The sequence below is a fragment of the Bombus pyrosoma genome, linkage group LG6, assembly GCF_014825855.1.
Source record: "Bombus pyrosoma isolate SC7728 linkage group LG6, ASM1482585v1, whole genome shotgun sequence".
Taxonomy (NCBI): Eukaryota; Metazoa; Arthropoda; class Insecta; order Hymenoptera; family Apidae; genus Bombus; species Bombus pyrosoma.
Genome location: NC_057775.1, coordinates 13,412,441 through 13,436,792, shown reverse-complemented (window position 1 = coordinate 13,436,792; position 24,352 = coordinate 13,412,441). Strand labels below are relative to the sequence as shown.

At 37.8% G+C, this 24,352-nt stretch overlaps 1 protein-coding gene across 7 annotated transcripts in view; it reads right to left on the bottom strand.

The window, feature by feature from the left end:
• The window catches only part of LOC122568583, a 214,563-nt gene that overhangs the window by 31,651 nt on the left and 158,560 nt on the right, over nucleotides 1-24,352 (bottom strand). For 6 of the 7 annotated variants that reach the window (XM_043728484.1, XM_043728486.1, XM_043728481.1 and 3 more), the window contains one exon: nucleotides 894-958. The gene's annotated coding sequence lies outside the window, so the exon portion shown is untranslated. Of the gene's footprint in view, nucleotides 1-893; nucleotides 959-11,562; nucleotides 11,912-24,352 lie in introns of those variants that run through there. The other variant, XM_043728487.1, reaches the window with a different exon arrangement.

The window sequence follows — 24,352 nt, the reverse complement described above, 5'->3', positions numbered from 1 at the left end:
CACTAAATTCATTAACGAAACGATTGGATATTTTATGCTATGTATGTAGAGGTAATAATTTTCAATTTTTTGGTTTGGATTGGAAATTAACAATTCGTCGATGTCTTAGATAATTTAACCCGCATTCATTTAAAAAGGCACACAAACGATTATACCATTCTTTCAACCAGCGAGATTTTGGATTTTCATTAACATTCATGTTAGTACGTTTCACAAGCCGCGATGAATAAAAATTCGCTAATTTTTAAACGTTTCATTTCGGGATATAAAGCGTTGCAGCAGTAGCAATATGAGACAAGAAACCTGAAATTGAGCTGTCATTAAATGTCCGCATGCATACTCGAGATGCTTGACGTTTGTGTTTCGAAAAATCCAAAAGGGAAGAAAAAAAGAATTCACAGCGGGAGAGTTTAAAAATATCGTTGTACTGTCCTATCATCGCTAGTTCCACGAGTTCTGCCGCAAGTTGTACAAACAATCGTTAACAAAGAGTTCTTTCTCTGTCTCTCTGTCTCTCTCTCTCTCTCTCTGTATCGCTCGCTCGCTCGCTAGCTTCTCTTTTTTCTTTTTTTATCGGGAAAAGAAAAATTTCACTGCTATGTTTAGAAAATCAACCTCGTCGGTCGGCTTCGCAAAAGACGAGGGAGAAGTAGATGCTGCAAGTAAAATGCAAAATGGTATACTGAAATACAAATACTAGGACAGCCATCGAATAGGAAGGAAACTTTGGAATTTATCGACTTAATCGTTTCAGAGTAAGAAAACCGCCGGGGTGAAACGGCTTGGCCACGAACTTTCTCGAACAAATTGGAACCGGTTGTTTTCCAACCTTGTTTTCGTGGGCTAACACAGTCGTACATATAAATGTAAATATAAGAATAAGAAACGCTTACCCTTAATTTAGACAGAAGCGAGAAATCCGTGACCGCCTTGAGCGTCACTTTGCCGAGGGAATATTCTGAAATAGAAACCAAAGGAAAAACGTTAATGGTATTGATGATTGTTGATAAATAAATTATAACAATCTAAGATGTTTTATGTCAATTTGGTGTTATATCTTTGTATCACACGTTCTCCAAAATGTTATTACTTAAAATAGCTCATAAAATATCTTATTTATAAAATTGATAGCAAAGAAGTACATTTTCATTAATTTTATAAAAATAAGGAAGGTAATGCGTATAACTTTATTAAACCTTCTGAGGGAGTTATACATCTATTCCTTATAAATTTCCTCTTCCTAACAATCATACAGTCACACAATGACACGGTAGAACACTATACGTCGCGATTTCCAATAAATAAAATGTCAAATATATTATCCTTTCCGTTTGTCATTCTAATCTGAAAGAAAAAAGAATAATTCCTATATGTCACCTAATCCACAAACCTACTACTAATTTAGTATAATGCTAACTTACAAGTGAATCCGCAACAAGTATCGACTCCGCAAAGAAGATCAACAGACGCAAGTCTACTTATCCCCGGAGACAAGAATTTTTAAACTAGAACCGCGTAAATAATTCATCGGGTTCGAAGAGGATTTCTGGGTGTTCGCGAATTCTATTTTACTGAGCAAACGTCCACGCGAAAGTACCGACCGGACAAAGGGGAGCTTTTTCCCCTGTCCGGTTATGAGAGACAGGAACGAAAAGGGACCGAGAAACGGCTGCGATACGTGGCATTCTATGTTGCACGGTTCGGCAAACAGCGAAACAAAAAACTTTCTATTAATGGGAACAAAGGGGCCTGGTCGAAATCTATTCGCGAGTTATACGTCGAGTAAGCCGCTTTTCGTGGCGGCTGCTTTCAATTTGGTGCTGAATATTCGCGGGAAAACTGCTACAATGCTCGATTTTCCCTTGGAAAACGTAACGAAACGTATATTGAAACCCCGTACGTTCGCTATGTTGGGAGTAAGTCGAGCTCGAATCACGATTTGTGATCGAACGTCGATAAGGTAACTGTTCTATTCTGTGCGATTCGTAACACGAAATCGGTGACAACATCAAGCTATGCTCGCGAACAGAGGTGGGATCGGGGTAGAATCGTTTGTCTTGAGAACTGGAACGGAACTACGGCACCACGAAACTTCAGGTGAGCGGAACTCGGAGCCGCCTCGACGTGCCATGAAGAAGATAAGAAAATCGAGACCCGGTCGAGAGCTACCTTTTCTTCTCTCCAACTTCGTGACCAAGATTTATTTGCCTGGCTAGGTTGGCGAGTGCTACTTTTTACCATAGATTAATTCTGTGGGATAAATCTTGCGCTATAGATTTGCACAGTGTTTGTGTTATGTATACTCGCGTGAAAAATGAGCGAGTACTTAGTGTACCTTAAACGAAGTATTTGTTGATTTTCTAAGTTTTTCTTGTGGAAGAATATCGCGATTAGGGATGGACGAATTTTAGAAGAGATTATATAGCCTCAAAAGGATAATTTTTTTTTGAGCGTGACCTATTTTTATTATCAGCAGCAATGGTGAAAGAGGAGTTTAAGTCTTAGAAAAATGTTCTAAACTTGTACAATAAATTGTAAAAATATTAAAATTTGATTTAGCTTAAGTTTGGTTATAAGATGAGCAGTATTAATGCGCTGTGAGTTTAAAAGTGCAAAAATTTAAAAACAAGTTAAAACAACTGCAACAAATAAACAAACTACCGGGAGCACGATAAAACAGAAGATTAGAGCTAAACAATGTATGAAGATTATAAGTAGAACAATTGAGACCTTCTACCTTTTACCTTAATACTAATAACTAAAGTGAACTTTAAGTAATGTGATTTATGGCAGAACACTCTCATTTATGTATTCTAGCAACTTGTTCGTTTTTGGACACGATAATCTCCGTTCTACATAAAATGCGCTCTTTTATTTGACATTTTATCACATAACAATATCATACAAAATTTCATTAAATATTATTAATAAAGCCGGCAAATTTAAATACCGTATAAATTGCAGAATTTGTACAGGACGAAAAGCTAATAAAATATTGTCGCGTAAACTCTCTTTACGAGATCGTACTCCCATTAACTTTAAAAACAATACAACAGAAACTACCAAGTTTATTCAAGCCATAATCATATCACGGTAACGCAAAAACGTTGATAATACTACATTTCCAGAATATTCGATCACTATTTAGCGGACGTTTGCAATTTATTTATTAAATTCCTATATTTATTAATTTTTATTTTCAATAATATCGAACGCAATCTCGTGCTGCAAAGGAATATAAAATATATACATATTTATTTGATAAAATCACTAGTAATCACTAAAAATTTGTTCAACCCTGCTGTTTATTTACAGTAAATATCACTAAATATAAAATATGAAAAATATAGAATTGTAAATGTGACTTATAAAAATTTTGATTACTTAAATTCGAATTTAAATTTTAGAATGTATTATTGTGATGAGCTTATGGAAATTATCATTAAAATTCCGAGCATTAAATACCAGCACTTTATCTTTGCCAGTGAAGATCTACCAGAGTTTCTATAGCAGACGGGTATGCAATAAGAGACTCGCAGATATTGCCCAAAGTCATAACAAAGTGCTTTCCACTTTCATAGCCATATTAATTGAATACGCTATCACGAATAACATCTGAGAGTTATCGATCGAATCTGATTGGACGTGAGCTCGCAAGGACTCGAGGTCTTTCGAGGATATCTATTCTCATCCCTTCCTCCGTCTTGTAATGGACTGTTTTCAAGGAATAGCAAGCACTCATTTATAGGGCAAAATCGAAAAGCCTGAGAAAATAGGATTTTACGAGGGTAATCTAGCCTTCCAACATCGAGGAACATCTTTCCAATCGAGGTATTTAATTATTCTAAAGACGTACAATGCCACATGGTTTACATTTCCCTATCGGACATCTTGAATTATCTTCTCTCCGCAACATTTGCGGTCTCTTAAATTAGAGCAGAGTCTATTTTTCTTTTTTTAATGTAACAAAAAGAAGAGTGGTTTTTACTTTGTGACTTGTAGATCGTTATCAAGGCAAGGAAGTTCAGTTTTAGAGATATTTCACATAATGTATAATTATACAAAATATATTATCTTTTTCATTCTATTTGGGATGTCGATTGATAAAGAAGCAACAAATGTGATATGTCATACCTAGTTGTTCAGCTAACTCGATTTAAATCGCCTGGTACGTTCGTGGTTTCGGAATAACTCTTTCAAAAAGTTCATCGAGGATGAAGAAAAATTGAACAACGGTTGGGACCTTCCATAAGCCACAAAACTTCATAAACTTTGACGACCATTATTTTGCCGACGTACACGGGAAAGTACCCGTGAAAGTATAACGTCTGTCAAGCAGATGTCTCGAGTCATAAACATTCTGCACAGATGCGCCCGCCTTATTTCGCCTAAGCAATCACCGGTGACGGGATTTCCAGCAATTTCTTTTTCCCACATGTTCTCACTCAACCGTTGACTTTGAACGATGCTCTTATCTTAGGCCTAACAACCCTTTGCCCAGACCAGCCTCTATTAAATAAATCTTTCCTTAATTTCCTTTATCTCGTTTCCTTCGTACTATACCCGATTGTTCGTTTTAATCACTAGAGAAGGTCTATCTCTATGAGTGTATAACTAATTTTCTCAACTATTCGGGAGAATAAGATTTTAGAAAGTAAAAAGAAATATTCTTTTATCTTCAATCTCTTTCCTTGGATTTTTCATGTTATTATTCTGTTCATTGTTTTCGTAATTTAATGCTAAATGATATGACGAATATTGACAAAGAGAACAAAACCGGTTATAGGATCCGATATCGAGTTGCGCTTACGTGGAATTCTTAATCAGCAGATTATAGTTTAAAATGGAAAGTAGGTTGTAATCTGTGCATTATCCACGTTAATGCAGACCTAATTTATTATAGATACGGCATGTGTAATGCAGCGGATAAGTTCTACCGGTCTTACGTCCTGCAAACAAACAACTTCCCCGAACCTATTAATTATTTAACTTTAATCAACATTTATGGAAGTTTGATTAATTATTTAATAAGCACCCTTAAGCCGGATATTACTTGATCACTGAATTTATGCTCATTTATTTCTATAAAGATGCGATCGTATTAATCTAATTTTTAGTTACTATTTAATGTATGAAGTATTAAACCATAATAGAAAGAAGACTGAAGAAGAAGCATCCTGCAGATCTCACAATAGAAACACAATAAAACCTGGAAGATGGAGCCCCGCTGGGGGTAACCATCCACATGCCATATTTTATCATTTACAGCTATAATATTTTATCAAATGTCCCACTGGACAAATTGTAAAATTTAAATAAATAAATAAATAAAAAAAATGTATGAAGTATAACTTCTTTTCTATAATGAATACAATAATTTCGTCTAATGATAATATAAGTTCTTTCTTTATCCACGCGTTAACGAAAACGTTCAAAGAATCCCTCTGTCCATACATGTATCATTCTTTTAGTTGCACATGCAATACGTAATATATGATATCATTTCATGATAAAAAAAATATTTTATATAATGTTATTACGATATGTCACAGTAGAGAAATGATAGAGCTATGAATTAGAACAGAGACTTCGATTCGTGTTTTCGCGGTCAAATAAATAATTAACGCGGGCACTTCTCGCTTTGTTACCAAGCGGAGAAATCAGGCATGGATACGCTTTCTCTTTGTAGCGTTCGCCAGCTTCATAGGAGCATGATAATTAATTACCGTGGCTTACTAACGAAGAGCTCGTAATGGGTGTCATCGAAGAAGACACAGCATAGCCTGTATCGAGTTCTCTTGCTAGTTTCGCTGGTGGACATTATGGAACCAATTATTGCTGAGGCGCGAAAATATAACTTTACACCCAATTGCGTACAGTTAATTCCATCTATTTCACGGAAATCAACGATATTTCAAGTGAATTCGTACATCATTCTTGCTAAGCACATCTTATTACACATTAATTAATGCCATCGTGGTATTCTACACCTATACAGTAAATAGTTATAGAAATAAAAACAAATTGAAAGGACTTGGACACACGTAATAATTGGTAAACAAATTAAAAAAGCTATGTAGCTCGTTTCATGACTGAAACTAACGAGTAAAACGCGGTAAAACGTTTATATTTCTCTTGGGTAATACATCAAATTCCCATTTCTTGGAGCATATTTTTCTCAAACCGCAATTCTTCCACATTTATGCTCATTTTCCCCGATATAGTCTACAGCCTGCAGTAAAATTTGAATCAAAGATGCCAGTTCTACGGTCTTGTCAGCCGTCTGTGCCTTTGTTTAAAAATTCGAACGAAAGAGAGACGAAAAAGGAAAAAATTGAAAATTAAGTTAACTCGAACAACAAGAAGCTCTTTCAAGCCATGGACCTATACAGAGAAAGAAAGAGAAAAAGAGAGAGAGAGGTGGAAAGAGCACACCTCGAAACAAAACCTTATCGTGGCGGTTGGCGCATTTACAAACACACGAGCAGCCCAGTGTACGAAATCAAAGCCTTATTCAAAAGTCCTCTATTTTCGACATATTCCATCAGTAGAAATTCTGAGAATCTCGGTTTGCAACGTCTATTACGAGGCAAGAACCGCAGCAGCCTTTTCTTTCAGGCTGTTTCTTCGCCGCGTGAAAAGAGCCACCAACGAGCAACCAAGCAACCAAGCAGCCAGCAGCAGCCAGTAGCAGCGACGGCAGTAACCAACCAACGAATTCCTCTTTCTTCTCTCGATTTCAAATGCGGAACATCTACGCGCCGACAATGTGGCTTTTCTTGCCGCGGTAACGGCCGTAATACGAATTAAATTATTTCTCCCGGTACGAAAAGGGAAGAAAGAGGTCAGGAGGAGCACGCTGTGGCCTCCGAACCGGGTGAACAAAGCGAGACGAAACCGCGGAACGAACGAAACGTAGCAGAAGAAGAAGGAGGTTGGCGGCCGGCGACGGTTCTCAGCCACGGCGCCGGAAGAACGAAAGGAAGGGATGAAAGAAAGATAAAGCGCGACGTTAAATCGGATACTTTATACGTGTAATAAGCTGCAGAAATGCATACTTATGCGCTGCAGGAGTTTCGCAAGACCCATAACCATCAGGAAGCAAGAAGAATAAATGCTTCTTCCTCGCTGTTTAGTTATTCGTCCGTTGAAAATGTTGAGATGTTATATTCGAGTATATTCGAGTTACATCCGAATTGGCTATGATCGTGTGCTAGCAACTAGGAAATTTTGTGGAGTATAGTCAGGCATGCAAGAAATGAACGTCAAAATAGGGAGAACAGTATATGTGTATAAGCGGAGAAGAATCTTCTTGAGAATAAGCAACATTGTCGTAATAACTTGTGTTAGCAAAGGATGTTTGAAAGGAGCAAATGGAGGAGTCGAATATTTCTTCTAGTTTGTTCGTCACTTATTAAGCATAAATAGAAGGTATATAATGTTTAGAAATGTAATGTCAGTACACCATTGAATACATCGAATTACGGAAAATTTTTTTATTAAAGTATACGACTGCTCGATTAAGCACAAGTTTAGCGAAGTTCGGTTTAAGCGGAAGTGAGGAAATTTTTAATTTCCATTGTCCTGGAGAACCCGTCTATGCCGCTATAGCGGAATTAAAAATGGTAAGATGTCTCGAAATCGTAAAAATCTTTCGGAAGCAAGTAGAAAAAATGAGAAATCGTGCAATATGTGACACGATATTTTCAGGCGGGAAAAAACTGGGACGCGGTGTAATATGGAAGCTAAAACAGCATCATGCTGTTGCAAAAAAGAAGTACAAAAATTAACGACGTAAGAACATTGAAAACATTGTACACGACAATGAACAGCATTGTATAGTACAACGATGTAACTCAGAAGCATAGAAGCATGAAAGATCCGTGTCTCTAAAGAACCAGTCATTAGTGAGCGTCTCACGTTGTACGATAGTGTCCCGCGCCCTTTCGACGAATCAAAGCGAGCAGAAATTGCAATCTTCTGTGTAAAAGCAACTGCTTTGGTAAGTCATGCCTTTGCTAAACTCAAATGATCAGTCATGTTCAGTGACGTTTGCTATTTGACAGTCCATCGTCCCTTCAGTTTATTTCAATCTCCCTTTTCAGCCAACGACGACGTGGCAAAGCAAATTTATGACAAGATGGGGGACCTAAGTTTCAACATCTCATTTCAATCTCGAATTTTGCACAAAATAATTAAACTTGTTGTATACTATAGAGACATCATTAGTCCTTAATGTACCTAATAACGAAGGAATGAGAAAATATCGCGTACTTTAAGCCGAATTTACATTGTTTCGCTTGTCGCATACAAAACGAGTATGAAAGCAACGTCCATCTGCCGAGTTTCTCGAAACAGTGAAAATTCGGCATCAGGTTCAACGAGGAAGAATATCAAAAACAGAAGAAAATTCAAATAATCCGTATAGTTAGGGTTATTTCAGTCAATAAAAAGGTATTATACGCGAACTAATAAAATAAACGTCAAAATAACTTCGAGAAATAAAATAATATACATATACTACTGCGTTTATACGATACAATATGATAGTCGGTGGAATTTTTAACAAGTAACATTTTTCCTCTGTGTTCGCTTCTATAGAACAAATTTTCCCTCACTTTTGAACAGAATCCGACAATCGCACGAAGCTGGTCGTATATCTTCCGTGTCTCTTCGCAACGCGGGCATGTTACAGATGTTCGTGTCGTCGGCTACCAGACCGGATCCGCCATCGCGCTTTTCGATGTCGTCCATCTCGCGCGGTTATTCGACCAACCTTGGCAACGATTTACCGATAGTCGAATTATACGCATTATCGGGTCGCACGACGGATCGCGGGATGGATTAACGAGCATGATATAAATAACCGACACGCTATCGATCCTTATATCGCGAAGCAACGCTGGTTTTTCCATTGTGTGCACGACGCGTTCTATGTCAGTCTTCCTGTTTCACCGTCGGCAAATATTTGTCGGAGTCGAAACACAACGCGGTCTAATGGTGCGAGCTGTCTTCTACTGCTAGACACCAAACAATACGCCGGCTATAATAGTTTTGCCTCAGTTACTGTTGTTCCCTTTGTTTCTGTATTTCAGTCTTCCATTCTTCCTTTTTTGGATTATTAAATTAGCGCATCGATCGCAAGCGTGTTCAATCATATCGATACGCGCTTTTATGTTTCGATAATTTAAAAAACGTGAGTTACTATTCGATATCGTTTTTGTCTCTTGCAGAGCTCTCGTAAATATTTAACGAATGGCACAGATATTTTTCTGTGTATTCTATCTTCTACGTCTCGAAGGATTTATTTCTTTAATTAAATATGATTCTTTTCTTCTATCAAATAGCGATTAATATACACCGATGTACCAAATCTCACGAGTAAAAAAATTTACTTTATTCCGAAAACATCATTAGAAGAATTCCTAACTAAAACTAAAACCAATTAAAAAATACGGAATTTATTATATCTTCATCCGAACCGTTTCATCCAATTCGAAGATTATTCAAAAAGAAAGGATCGTACAACCAGTTATCCGGTGAATGGAGGGATTTGTTACGCGAGTTTACCGCGTGAGAATCGACGAAGTGGCACGAGTGCATTGGTTCTTGCGTCAGTAAGTCGGTGTTAGGGGGATGCATTATCGATAGCATGCGCAACAAGATTTCCAGGAGGTTTCTCCCTGCTAGCGAAACCGAAATGCGATTCGGGATGGGCGCAGAAGAAGCGGTAAGTTTCCATCTCGTTTGGCCGACGCGATGCTTTTTATTCAACCGGATAGAACGCGTCGACGGTTCTTGACTTCGTTCTTCTTCGATCTTCTCGCGGTCCTTCCGTTCAAATTTTCCCGCTCTGCCTCCTTATCTGACTAGTGGATGGCCGCGTCCGTTTTCTCTGTCGCGTTCAAGCTACCTTTAACACGCCTCGGTTGTTCCGTTGAATTGATTTCAGCCTCGCGCACAGAAAGTCAGTGTTTATTCAGGAGCATTCGGGAAGTTCCGAGATGGGTTGGATTGAAACCGAACTATTTTCAATTGGCCCGACTCCCGACCCGATCCTTGTACATTGCAAATCGAATTCGATCACCGCGATACCCCCGATTTCACGTAATCTGCCTTCGTCCTACTCTACTTTTTTCCTCTTTCTTACGCCTCTCGATGAGATTTCACCTTTAATTTATTTCGAATCATCGTCAAAGGGATCAACGAATATCGATGGACCGTTAGAGCTTGTTTTTAATGCGATTTGCTTTTCCAGGAAATTAATTTAAATGGCTAGAAATTTATCAGGATTTACGGTAATTCGGATTATTGAAGATTATTATTGAATCTGCACGATTCATGTTCTATCTTGATGAATTCACCTTTTGGGATAAGCGAGATAGTTACTTTCAAAGATGGAATTTAGTATCGAAATAGAAGATATTATTTGTGTATGAGAAGGATATTTTTGTGAACCGAGAAAATATATCAGAAGGCTAATATTTATAAGAGTATTTCTGTTTCTGATATCGGATTTCTTTTGAAAGAGTAATCTTCCTGCACCACTATTTTATACATTGAATTTCCGTACCTTTTTATTAATTTCTATACTTTTAAACGTGTATGTTAGTTTATTGTACTGAAATTAAAATGAAAATTAATATAGTAAAAGTTACGATGAACGCGAGAATAGAATATTACAAATATCGATCTCTACTTACCAGATATTTTTTCAATTTAAATGTACAACGAAAAATGTGATTAAACCCGGTAGAGGCAGTATAGTAAGCCAGTGAAGTAACTTTTATTCCAGCCACTTTTACGCGGTTGAAATCAGATTTTAAGGTTCAGCCAATTACGAGGCTTCCTTTTTTTTAATTGATTTAAACGAACGTCAATTAGGAGTATCGGAAAATTGGCTCCAGTCGTTACCTCCTGTTCGGTTCTTTGTAATCCACTTATCTTACACTTCTCTATATTACAGGACGTCGTACCTTTTCACGCTAACGTAATAACATTGCAATAAATCTAATGGACCGTAGGAATTCTGCTTTCCGGTACTAGTACCTCAATTATTCGGAATTATTCTCAACGTGAACCGATGAAAGGAATATTTTTGTTTAACTTGCGAGTCCAGCAGATTCACAATTCAAACATCCAAATGGAACATAAGTCACTTTCCATAACAGCCATGTATAGTGTACGTTATATTTGATTTATACTATCCAAACGTTTTGTTATATATATACACGAAAACACACGGCACGTACGTCAAATATTCAAACACAAGTCAGACGCAATACCGCCGCAATTTAAACACAATATAGCAACTATATTATTCAGATATTCCACACCGCGTGCAAAGCTGGACTTGTACCAACACGCCGTATACTCTGAATTCTCTGACACGGATTTCTATGGGTCATATAATAAGATGGTGTAAGATGAAGTCTTCGAAACAAGCAAGTACTATGTACGTCGAAATTTTCTATAAAACTTTATGTTGAAATATCTGTAAGAATACACTTATACATCTACATGTCTATTTTGAAATAAAATTAACTTTTTAGAAATACATACGTGTTCTTATATGCACTTTCGAATGTTGAATAGATCATCCTTTCACGTTCTATTTGTCGTCAAATAAACACGCCACTTTAACGATCACGTTAGAAGAAACTGTAACACATTTTGCACAGCGACCGATCGTAAATATTTTTTGTTTTCAAGATTCGCGCACGCTTGGACGTATTTTCGTTCTTTGAAAACATCTACGTATGTATACATGTTTCTGCTTCCAACGTTAGAATGGAACTGTTTACTTCTCGAAGACAGTCACTATGGCGGGAATTCTCTTCCTTGGTGCCTGAACGAAGAGGTAGAAGTACACTTAATTGATTGGTTATTGTTCCTGCCTATACCTACCTCGCAAAGGTCTACAACCATAAATAAGATCCACACAGACATGAGGCAGGGTTCTCGAAATTTTATGGTTGCCTGCCCTCTACACTTTAGCTTTTTCACTTTTACTCGACGACGCAACGTCTCGGTGTTTTAACCTTCACTCGAATTCCTTTAACCTTCACCATCGTGGTTATGCTGATCGATATTGGTACCGAGGCGATGATTACAAGAGGTTATTACAAGAGATAATGAAAAAAAAAATAAAGAAAAGTAATATTATGGGTTACTTTTATTACGTACTTTAAAAATTAATTAAGTTAAACTTTGAATGTGTACGATGTCTTGAAGAGTACTTTTGAAAGAACCATAAAAATAAAAATTATACAAATGTAAATATTACATAAAACTAAAAATCATTGAAATTTAGTAGACTGTAGCTTACCAGTTATAATTCGCGTTCCTGTTTGTGAGCTATAGATTTACCGCAGATCGTATGTGGTACCCTCCGTATAATTTTCGCCGTTGTAACGCGTGTATTTACGTGGTATCGCCTATAAGAACGTTTAATCGACTTTGACGTTCGCGCGCACGCGAATCGTTATTTGTCCTCCATACAAAGGTTACCATACTTATATCTATATCTATATCTATATATGTTCGCATGCTTTAATGAACTTTATAACGATTTTTAGGATGATTTTATGTTTATTACTTTACTCAAATTTATGAATAATTGTCAATCCGATATGTTCCTCTTTAACGTTTCCAATTTTAGTTTATAAATTTACGATTAATTTATAAAGTGATTATTAAAGCCGTCGTAAAAAGATGAATAAATTCAATAGAAGTAGCTTTCAAAAATAACCAGAATTTCATCTCGTTTTGTATCATTAGTGTGGGAGCAAAGAAACAGTGGAGGTAGCAAGGTGCTAAAAGAAACACGTCATTAAATTAAGACCTTTTTAGCAAGCAGCTAAGGAAGCAAAAAGGGTACAGAAAGCATTGATTTCTTTCCTCCTCTGTTCCTATGGCCTAACGTATTTCGTTCTAGCTTTGTGTTTGTTCGAAACACGGTCTCGTAGAGTTTTTTAAATGCTTTCTTTGCGAAAATACTTTCTTCGGCGTAACGTGTGTCTGATTATTGTTTAAGATATGCATTGGCGCCACGGAGGGCGGAGGGGCGGCAAAGTTTTTTTTTCAGTTAAAATCTCTCCACGATCGTCGTCTGTGCTGTTTAATCGGGGAAGCAAAGCCGCTTTTGTTTCGTTGAATTCGACTTGCGGTCACGTTTTCCATCGTTTATTTATTTTATCCGTTGATCGAAACGGCATGCTCGTGGCAGAGAAAATAACCTATCCGAGGTGCTCGATTTTGAGGAAAAATTCGTTCATTTGTTTCGCTACTTTATTAAAAAATATATCGTAGCTTCGATTTTAGAGAATTCCAGTCTCAATATACGTAAAGAATCGCGTCTTGAATCAAAGAATTCTTTTTTAAAATTTAAGTTAAAGAGCTTCGAATATTGTGATTTTATATAAAATATAAGGTACGTTTCGTCATGTTAAAATGTTATTGACATTCGATGATATTTTTTATTCGATGATACTTTTATGTACAGCAAGCTATTTACTCGAATTAATTCCATTTTACAATTAGTCAAATTTCTATAAAAGCTTTTTCACATTTTGTAAGAACACTACGTGCTTTCACGTGTTTTCATCTGCATCATATTTTTTTGCAAGTAAAATGACCATAAATACTTCAGAGATCGAAAATATAGGGAATAACAACGTGGAAAGCATCGTCAATATTTGTCGACATGATCAATAACCTCTCATGGTTGTCTATGAAACTCCTATTCTAATTTCCTTGATAGTCGATATTCAACGTTGAGATATAAAACGATATATCTTCGAGCACTTTTATGAAACAGAATGCTATATGCTATTTAAAAATTGATCAATATCCATCCTCTTAATTCCTTGCTTGCGCAACTTTTTGTGCAGCTTTATCAATTTGTCAACTTCCTCCCTTTGTAGACGTTTGAAGAAAGAAAAAGAAAGAAAGATGTAGGCTGCGTCGTTAAAACACCTGTCGTATTAGATTTATTATCGGTACCATACGTACTCTGTGATTTCAGCAGTCGATCTATAAATCATTTGGAAAATTGCTGATAAAATTGAAAAATCTGTTGACATTCAAGCATTTTGTGCCGACATGATGCTAATGTGCCGTAGAAAATTCCTTTACAATGGATACTTCGTGTCGAAACTGGCCATCGACTTTTTATAACTACGTATTCAAGTTCCATTGCGCGCTGTTCGCATTCTGGAAAATACTACAGAAACCGTATCCGATGACCGCATGCTTTTTGGTTTTCCCGGTGCTCAGTCATGTTATAGGATGAATGGTTCGGAGCAGCATTGGTGACCGGTTATAATTTTTCATAGTTACCATCCAATATGTTATACACAACATATAATCACGTTTCTTCGTTTCGCTTCTTACCGTTTCTAGGTTGAGTTCCCCTTATTGTTGGTTAAGCTTGTCGAGCTTCATTGCGATGTGAACTACTACAATTCGATAGAAACTATTAACTCATAAAAACCAATTATTTTAGGGGAAAATCGGATGTTATATTTTCCTTTATTCTATGAATATTTAAATGGAACATCTAAATAGAAATGAAAAGAGAGTCCGTTTCATCGTTTCCGCGTCAGCTTTACCACATTTTATTAACTATGGTGTTTATATCTACATCGACGTTGTTTAATTTCGTCTTAGAAATAAAAATGGAAAGGAGTAAGACATGAACAAATAATCCTTCCTCGCGAAATTCGCTCTATCGATCCTTCTCCTAGGTAAGCAAGTGGAAAACTTCTCGAAGATATTGCTAATAACAAACAAGTATCACCAGCTTCCGTTTGCTTTCGCTACGGAACTATCGTGCGCCATTGTTGCATATACACGTACAGCCAACAATCTCTGGATAAAGGGATTGTAAATCTTTTCGAATCAATCTCCGAAACAAGCACGACAAACAATCGAGCGAGAACGCAGAGTGAATACAGAGAAACACGAAAGAATAAAGTGGAATCTTTTTTCCTTCTACCCCCTCCCATTTCCTATTTCCTTTTCGTTCTTTCCCCTTTTTCCTATTCTTCTAGAACGTATTGTGAACCACCTCCTCGAGAGAGCTGTTTGTATCCCGCGTTTGTTGAAACTCTTTCCGTTTTTACGAATAACTTTTTACTCAAGAACGCTTAAATGGATTTTGTGTGTAGTTTATGTTGGTGGTGTAAGTCATGTTGGATGGTGCCCCGTTTCAAGGATGCTCTGTGCTTGAAAAAGATGGCCTACTTCACCAGCCTAATGACATAATTCTGCCAGATAACCGTGTCAGTCCGGTACCAATGGAACAATACACATTGTACGAATTCCATTCCTACGGACCGTCTCAATTTTAAAAAAAATATAGCTAGATCTTTTTGCTGAGAATTAACAGGATTTTGTATCTTTACATCCATCGAGAATATACGGTTATTTTTTATAATTCTCTATTTTGTAATAATAATGATTATTCCATTGTTTGAATTTTAGCTGTTTTTATTAACTTGCTCGAGTAGAATAGTCCCATTAAACATTCCATGAAAATGAAGTATTTTATTGGATTGAATGGATATTACAAAAAATTGGAAAAATTAGGTACAGTGAATATTATAAAAAATTGGAGAAATTAGATGCAGTGAATATTATAAGAGTATGAGATGTTTCATAATCGAAATGACTAACAACTTCCGAGAACTGATGTACAAAACTGCTTCATTATTTCGAAATTAAGAGAGGAGAATCAATAACGAATGTTTCGCAAACAATTTTCTGCATTAAAGTATCTTCACATGTATCTATTTTATAAGATAGTATTTTATAAGACGTAAAATAACTGTAAAATAGATTTATTCAAATAAATTACATAGTTTTATTTAATGAAGAATTGCTGTAACAGAATTATGTTGCAGCGAGATAAAGATTATTACATCATGCAAATTTCTTTTTCGCCAATTTCTCTTTTCTCTTATCCAATTACAGGAAAGTTACAGCTTGGCCTAGTTACCATAATCAAAGCGTAGCATTAAAAACAGAACTTAATAATCCCCTTTATTTCTGACGACAGGTAAAACTGTTTCGAGCAGAAATTGAATAATTTTAGTGGATGAGTACAGAGTGATAAAAAAATATTTTCCTTGACCATATTTTCCAAGAAATATTTTGTAACGAGTCAATCTTCTAAGTTTATATATAACGTTAATATATAACGTTTATCTTGTACAAAACTCATTCGTACGTCTGCCTTATATTTTTTATTTTAGTCGAACGATGAATAATGGTAAAACGGCTTATTTTCGTTTGAAACGTTATTTTGTTCGCCGTTCGTTCTGAATTATTTTCACTAATAGCTCCTGGTAAACATTATCATCGGTGGCATTTCTCAATCTTCCTTTTGAGATTCAGTTTCTAATGAAAAATCTCTACGTTAAATCGTATGTTCCGACATTTATATAATCTGCTTCGAGTACAACATCTTCGTTTGTTGTAGCAACTTCACGGGTGCATAATAGGAACCTAAATACGAATGTACAATATACAGCCCAATTATCGAGTAGTCGACAATAATTTTACTAAAAGAATCAATTTTTCGTTATGGCAGAGATATTTATAGAGAATGCTTAAATAACCTTCAGAGTCATGTCCAAACTAAAGAGTACGACAATAAAAAGATTAATATACACAACGAATAAGCAAAATATTTTAACGATCCAGATAACCTGGAACCACGCATCGTTCTCCATCACATACGTCCTTCAATCATGCACCGATCTCTAAGCACTGCCTACTTTGCGGAAGACCACTCTCCGTTCCCATATTTCTCGTTCCATTTGACTTCTAATGACGCGTAGCATAAAGAAGCCGACGAGAGAGGTAATAACCCCGACAGCCGTAAAACTGTTCTTTTGTATCGCGTAACGGCCAACTCCCGCGCGCTCTTGAATTACGATCGATATCATTTCTTGCCGGGCCGCGCACGTTCCCTTTCCTCGTCAGCGTTAAAACAACCAGCAATGTAATTACGGGCACAATCTTTCCATCTGAGACTCTAGCGAAGCCACGAGAAAGTGTTGGCAGAAACAGGGGCTCGTTTGTCCTCGAGTTTGTGCGCTCGCGCGCACCCAAAGGTAGTCAAAGCGAATTCATCCGCGTTTTAAACTCGATGCGGAGCGAGTTCTGTCGTGCGAGAACGTCACGCGCGTTTCAGGCAGTCTATTGTATTATATGAGCTTCTCAGAAGTCAGGCTAATCTACTTCATTTTTTAATCGTTTCTTAATTTCATTACGCAGATACACGATTAATACTCGGTTGTTCAATTCTCAAGCAACCGATGTTTCACTTTCATGATCTTTGGAGAAATGCAAATCTTCTATTTTTAATTAAAATTTTATCATTTTAATTTCTAATCTTTGCAAAAAATGCGTTCATAGCAAAAAGGTAATGTACATGACGGGGCAGATTTCAATTTTTCATAAACATCATCGGTCTTCTACTCTTTTGAACATACATAGGTGTTCGAATATTTTCGCGAGTCATTGCAATGTTCCTTGATCGTTAACGCTGCGTGACCGATGCAATAACGCGCGTGAAAAAAAAGTCGCTCGTTCGCATCGTGTTTCAAACCCGCGACGCGACGCGTGTCCCACAGAAGTCGATGCAAATGGAATATCGATTAATAGTTTACGCGCGCCTTCCTTCCTTCCTCGTGCCTTTTCGTTGCTACGTGTTCGTTCGATATAATTTATGGGTACAACGACAGCGACGCGATGCAATATACGAACTCTCGATGCTGGTTAAGTGGAAGAGAAAAACGCAGAACGAGGGAAGCGATCTAAGTGGACGGAGAATTAATATGTCACGGCCATGGAATTAATTATGACGTAATAATTAGAAGGAGCTGAGTCGAGGCACGATATTAGACTAGAGTTAGGTAGCGTGGTCTGGGGTGGGGAACGTTTATAGGATATAAAATTGAGGTGCTCATGGGTTAATGTGTTTTTAAACAGTGGAGCGAAGATGGTTCGGGATCATCATACTTTCGGGAGGATAAAGAATATTTTAATGGGGCGTAGTTACTTGTGCGGTATTGGCATATAAAAAATTGGTGAATATTATGTATACTATAATATATTTAAGTAATAAGTAGAATCTTCAGTGAGTTTGGTATATTTATCTCGTTTTTGAGAAAAGTTGAAGTTGAGAAAAACTGAGTTTCTTAATCTTAATTGATTGTAAGAGTTATTATATATTTATTTCAAGTCTCAGAATTAATTAATTCATTCAATTAAGTTTGCAAATAATGTTAATGCGTTATGATGTTATGGAGTGAATATTTCAGATGCGAAATATTTAAACCATACCACAACCTAGAACGCAGTTTAATAGCATCATTAACGAAAACCGTAAGCTCCTTTTTTCACAGTTTTAAATCATTCTTCATCTAACAAATTAATCGAATAAAAATTGCTGACCGAAACCAGCAAACGTGCCAAAATCCAGTTGCTTTCATCGCCGTTTCAATCATTCGCCTTTCTCCCGACGAGAGACAAAAACGAGAAAAAAAAGGAAGGAGGAGAAGAAAGGTCCAAACGTGAAAATGACAAAGCTGTAAAAAACAGAGGGAAAACGAGGAGAGAAAAGGGCCGAGGAAAACAACGGGGAAAAACCTCAACAAAAGTGTACACGGTGCGCGAAGGTCGGTCAACGAACGACCAGGGAAAGTTTGTATGTTCGCCAACAGGGAACAGCCGGATTAACGAGAACCGAGCTACCCGTAGTAGTACGCTGTACGTAAGCGTCGCTTTTTAACGGCACGCTGACCCCTTTCGACGTCAACATGTAAATAGGTGACGCGTTAAATCGGTACCCGCGCACAGGTACTTCACCGTCCTATACAATCTCGGTGTGACGGCCTGTAGGTCCTAGAGTGACAAAGACAGAGAGAGAATGACACATACCTACATGCACAGGGAGACGCCACTGAAAGAGAAGCTCGAAACTGTTGGTATAGAGTTGGCATACGTGCGTGCGGTTGACGGAGAAGGTGGAGTCGTCGTCGTGGAGGTGTCAGTACTGTGAGAGGCAATAGCTATCCCGCATCATAGATGTAATACGAGTTAATACGTGTCGAACACGTCGCGCATTCGGGACATAGTATCGCGCGGCGTCGCGAATCGAGGCGCGCGCGTACGTAAGCGCACGTACGAGTGCACACAGAGCTGCATTGGCCGAACGGACGTCGTTTGGGCGGAGTGCAAGTCACTCACAGCTGTCCTCCGCATATGAGCACGCATGCTAAGCATTAATCATATCGAGAACACCCTTGCTCCTCCCTACCCCCTTCTCCTCCTAAACACCCACATACCATCGTAGCCTGTTCTGGACTCTGACCCTGGTTATAGCCATCGCTGCTCGCCATCTCCTTTCCTCCGCGTTCAACCTCGTCCCAACCACCGCGCCAACGTTCGCCCAGCGATCATGCACACGCACAGGCCAAGAGATGCACGGCGAGCGTGTACACGGGTTCGCTCGCCTACGGGTTCGCGCGTACCAGCCATGGGTGCGTTTGAAGTTCGGCTTAATGACGATGTCAATCATCGTCTGCGGTCTCGTAAGTATCTGGTCCCACGGACCTTTCACGTTTTCGAGACCTTCGCAAACAGCAGTGTCGAGGATATCCGCCAGCAGATGCGTGTCTCGACGCTTAACGCGTGTAAAGCACGAAAGAAAAACGATTCCGTGACACGATGGACCTGCTTGATAGAAGGTTGATATCGGGCTTGCGAGGGATTAAACGGGTTCCAGCAACGATTTCGGCGAATTAAAGAGGAAACGAGTAGGAGACACGAGAATTGGGGGTTGAAACCAGAGGGTTTGAAGTGGTTTGAGCTGGTTTGAGGCAATCGTCTTTGCGGTTTGCTAGTTTGAAATTTTTGTGATCAAAAATATAGAGGTCTGCTCTTCGGAACACGATTTTGGTTCATGTTGCTAGTATTGTTGTAAAATTATCGTTATCATTTGAAAGAAAGCAATAAAGTACTTTTTGATAGTGAAATTCGAAATTTTATTTGCATAGCGTAGTTACTAGCGAATAGGAAAAGTCACAATTTGAAATCGCGTTGTATATTGTGCATCGCACTTTGCATATTGTGAATCGCACCACTTTACATAGAAATCTCTTAACTTCCTTTCCTCGAACTTCGCAAGCTATAAAAATAAACAATCGCTTTCACATTCTATTAGATTCTATTACATAGCTGCTTCAGCTACTACTACGCGCGTTCCTATCAAATTGTTCTTTCGAAATTGTTTTCCCAAATTTGTTGAGAGTCGTACTCTAATATTTGCTTTACCATTTCCGAATATTGAAACTATTCGGTTAAATAACTATTTTCAACATTAGCGATATAATACAATAATTAAGAATTTCTTAGCTGAATTCATTAAATACAAATAACAATTTATAAATACACAAAAAGATGGTAAAAAGATGGTATTTTTAATGGTATATAATAGAATTAATTGAACACGCGATCTATAGCATGTAACTATACATGTAATGTACAGGTAATTTCGGTTACAATTTAACGATGCTTCTGTTATTTTGCGAAATAAAGACAAATCGATTTGGGTGCTCGGCGAGTTCCGTGTCGTTGACTAGATAACATCGTGACCGAACGTTAATCAGCGAAATTATCGAAACCGATACAATAGCGCCGCGAGAACATCGGTAGGACGAATTAAATAAATTATCCGTCGGTGACTAGTCCATGAAACGATAATTAGTATTAGTTGTAACGTTTAACGATTGAATAAATCACGATAGCGTAAATCGTCTCGAGGCAACATAAATAATATATCCGTAAATAGGCGGGCATTGAGGTCATAATTGAGCGCAATGTATCTGGCATGCGGATAAAGCAATGCCGAAATGCAATTATTACCAGCTGCTTTTAACTAATTGAAAATTTATTTGCGGACGATCTCTATTTACATACTTTAAGTATCTTAAATTCTGTAAATTCAATTCGGTTCAGATTTTTATGATTCTTGTTAAATCTTACTAATTAGTAATAATTATTAATAATTACTAATTAGTAATTAAATAAATGTTTGAAAGGAAACTAGGTTCGTAAGAGAATGTTCAAAAAAAGACAAAGAGCCGAAGGAAGGTAAATTTTGTCTAACTACGTATATGCATATTACTTCTCTATGTTCAGCTAGACAAAATGCATATGTATGTTATCTTATCATTACTTACGTTTATTATACGAAAGAAGATTTACGAAAATAATAGAAAATGATTCGTAAGTGAATCTTGTGACCGAGCAGTTGCGATTCAACTCAAATTATAACGGAAACGTCTGTGCTATTTCTGGCCATTACGCAACACAGACGCGATACGATGACACACGATGGCTTGCGTCGTATCATCCACCTAAGTGGCTTTATTATGCGCCGCGAGATTCGCTTGAAATTACAACGAGCGTCGTTGGCCACGTCTCTGGTGCTGCTTTTCGAAATTGCCGCCACATCGTTCGATCGCGACTGAATGCGAATCGCGTATTATACGAGTCGCGGTAATGGCCGGGTCGTGGCTGAAATTGGTGCAACTGTCCAACGAGATTCTAGGATTCGAACGGTGAAAAGCGTTCTTACTCGTATCCTTCGGTGAATGGACACGCGCTCATTTTGCCGCAATAGGAATTCGGCTGCGGAACAATTGCGAACGCGCGGAAATGCTGCTGGGAAGAGCTTATCGAATGCTTTCGATCACGTTAAAAATTCTAATACAAATATGTACAACGTATCTGTGGATCTATCGGTTACAATATCTCCAGCGGAATAGTTAACTCGGTGTCATAGTGAATCGTTGCTTTCAATTACCACATATTGCAAAAATATGATCGATATTCCATAATTATTATCTCAATAACAAGTTTTCAGACTATTTAATTCCACAATTAGATTTAATTTTGTTAAATTTGCTTACATCAAGTTCTCTTAAACAATCGCTTAAACAATACCACTTTCAATAATCGTCTTTTCAAAATACGTACTAGAACAATCGGAATAGATACATCAATAAAACACATCGACGTTAGACACATATACATTTCACCGCAAAGGCCAGACGTAAGAACCAACTATTCTTCGTTCTTCATTCGTTGCCATTATTCACAAGACAAGCAGAGAATGGTTCTAATATCGTGAAAATAAACACGCTTGGAATACACGCCAGACAAAACGAAATAACACAATCGTCGAAACATTCGCCAGCAACTCGCGTGCAATTCGTGCGCAACTTGCATTGGAAGCGAATCGCGAGGCGTCGAAGACACGTGCGTCGCACGCGACTTTCCTCTTGCGTGGGTGTACGCGCGCACACGTGCTTGGCGAGCAAATAAACGGCTGTGAAAACGCGGCCAGACGAGAACACGTCTGCGGGAAACACATTGCTCCGTTCTAGTCAGCCGCGACCATCGGAGAGACCATCAGAGCAATCAAATAAAGACTCGATTGCGACGGCCTTTATTTGCAGAGCGTAAAGGGAATGTGGGGATAATAGCTGGTCGAAGGAGGAGCAAACTGGTTTGCGCTTTTAAACGATTTGTATGCGATGTCTTGACTCGTTCGCTGTGACGTACATATTGATTGGGATCGAAAGGGAGAAGAGTATTTTCAATATCTTGATTTATCTTCGCTTTTGATTGGAGTATTTTAGATTAAGATGATTTAGAATGAGTTAAATGAAGGTGTAACTATAAAATATGCACATAAAGAGCGTATTATGAAAGAGATGAATTAATAATATGAATTTGCTACATAGCTGCTACTTGGATGTAATTTTATTTAATAGAACATTTCTTATTTTTCTCGAACGAACTAAACACGTATTTATTGTGCAACGTGAATCCAAATATACATTTGATGTACGGTTAGATTGGATCCTTTTCTACAAAGATGATATACACTGATACGAACCTTCTCAAAATTTGTATATATAAATTCTGTGTGAAAATATGCAACAGGAAGAGAAGCAGCGTGTATGAAAAGCGACAAGCGTAAGCAATCTAATCAGCGCAACCACGAGGAATAAGACGAACGACGGAAACTCGTCTCGTATCTTTCCGGCAATTCCAGAAAAGAGAACGAACAAACCGGTGGCTGTTGATCCGTTCCAAAAACGGCGAACAACGAAATGCAAATTCCACATTAGTTCGCGTTAATCTCATTCAGGCGATTCAACGTTTCATGGTCGAAAATGCAAAACGTCACGCGATCTCTGAACCCTCGAAACGAACGTGCGAAACTATGCAATTTTGTTGGCTGTTTATTCCATTTCACGGCCGGTGGGACACGTCGAATCAGCGATGGTCGATTATGGCAAACCGGAGGGTTGGTGTGAGTAACAACAACGGCATAGCTTTGTAATCGTCGCTGTTTGCGCAAACAAGACTCCTTTTCATTCATTAGAGAATGCCAGTTGAAAGGAAGTGGAAAATTGAAACTATTACGAGCACTTTGCTATTACGTGTAGCACAGACGTGCCACTCGAGAGAAACGAGCGTTTCATAAACAACGCGTTTCTTTTGCATCCGAGAGAGACCCAATGCTACTTTGTTAGGATCCTTATAGGCGCGTGATATGAAAGCACTTCGTAACACTTCGGGGTGCGAAGGGTTTTCATCTTTCCTTTCCTTGCTTTCTCTTTCTCGGTTTCTTTTCTGATCTTTAATATAGTAGTATGTGGGATACGGCGCAAAGTCGAAGATAAAATCTTGCGAAGAGTATAAGAGGAGAGAATATCAGATAGGGTGATTCATAAATGTATGAAAATACTTTAGAGGATGAATTTACACGTTAATATAAGTAAAAGGATGTCGTATGAGAATATATCCTACGTATCTTAGATTTCCAGTTATAGATGATTTTGATGTTATGCAAAATTTTGATATAATTTTTATTTATTCGCTTTTAAAACAACAACGAACTCGCGAAACAGATAACGACAGCATGAAGTTCTGCCTGATTCATATAGATCGATGTTCGTAAACTTTAGATGATATCAAGACATGCTTCGGCTATAATATATGACGTCTTTTTAATTATATTAATGCGTACATTCATCGTCTGAAGTATTTGCATACATTTATGGATCATCTGTATAGTATACCTTTATGGCAAAGAAAAAAAAGAGATCGAAGCTGTTAGGGTCGATATTCGACAAGGTAAAAGGCAGCAATTGACCCGGCTTCGAATATTTAATCTCGTAAAATTCTGAGAAGTTCGACGAAACTCCGATACACCGGTGGGTGTAGTTATGCACCGGCCAGATTATGGAGTACGCCGTGCTAT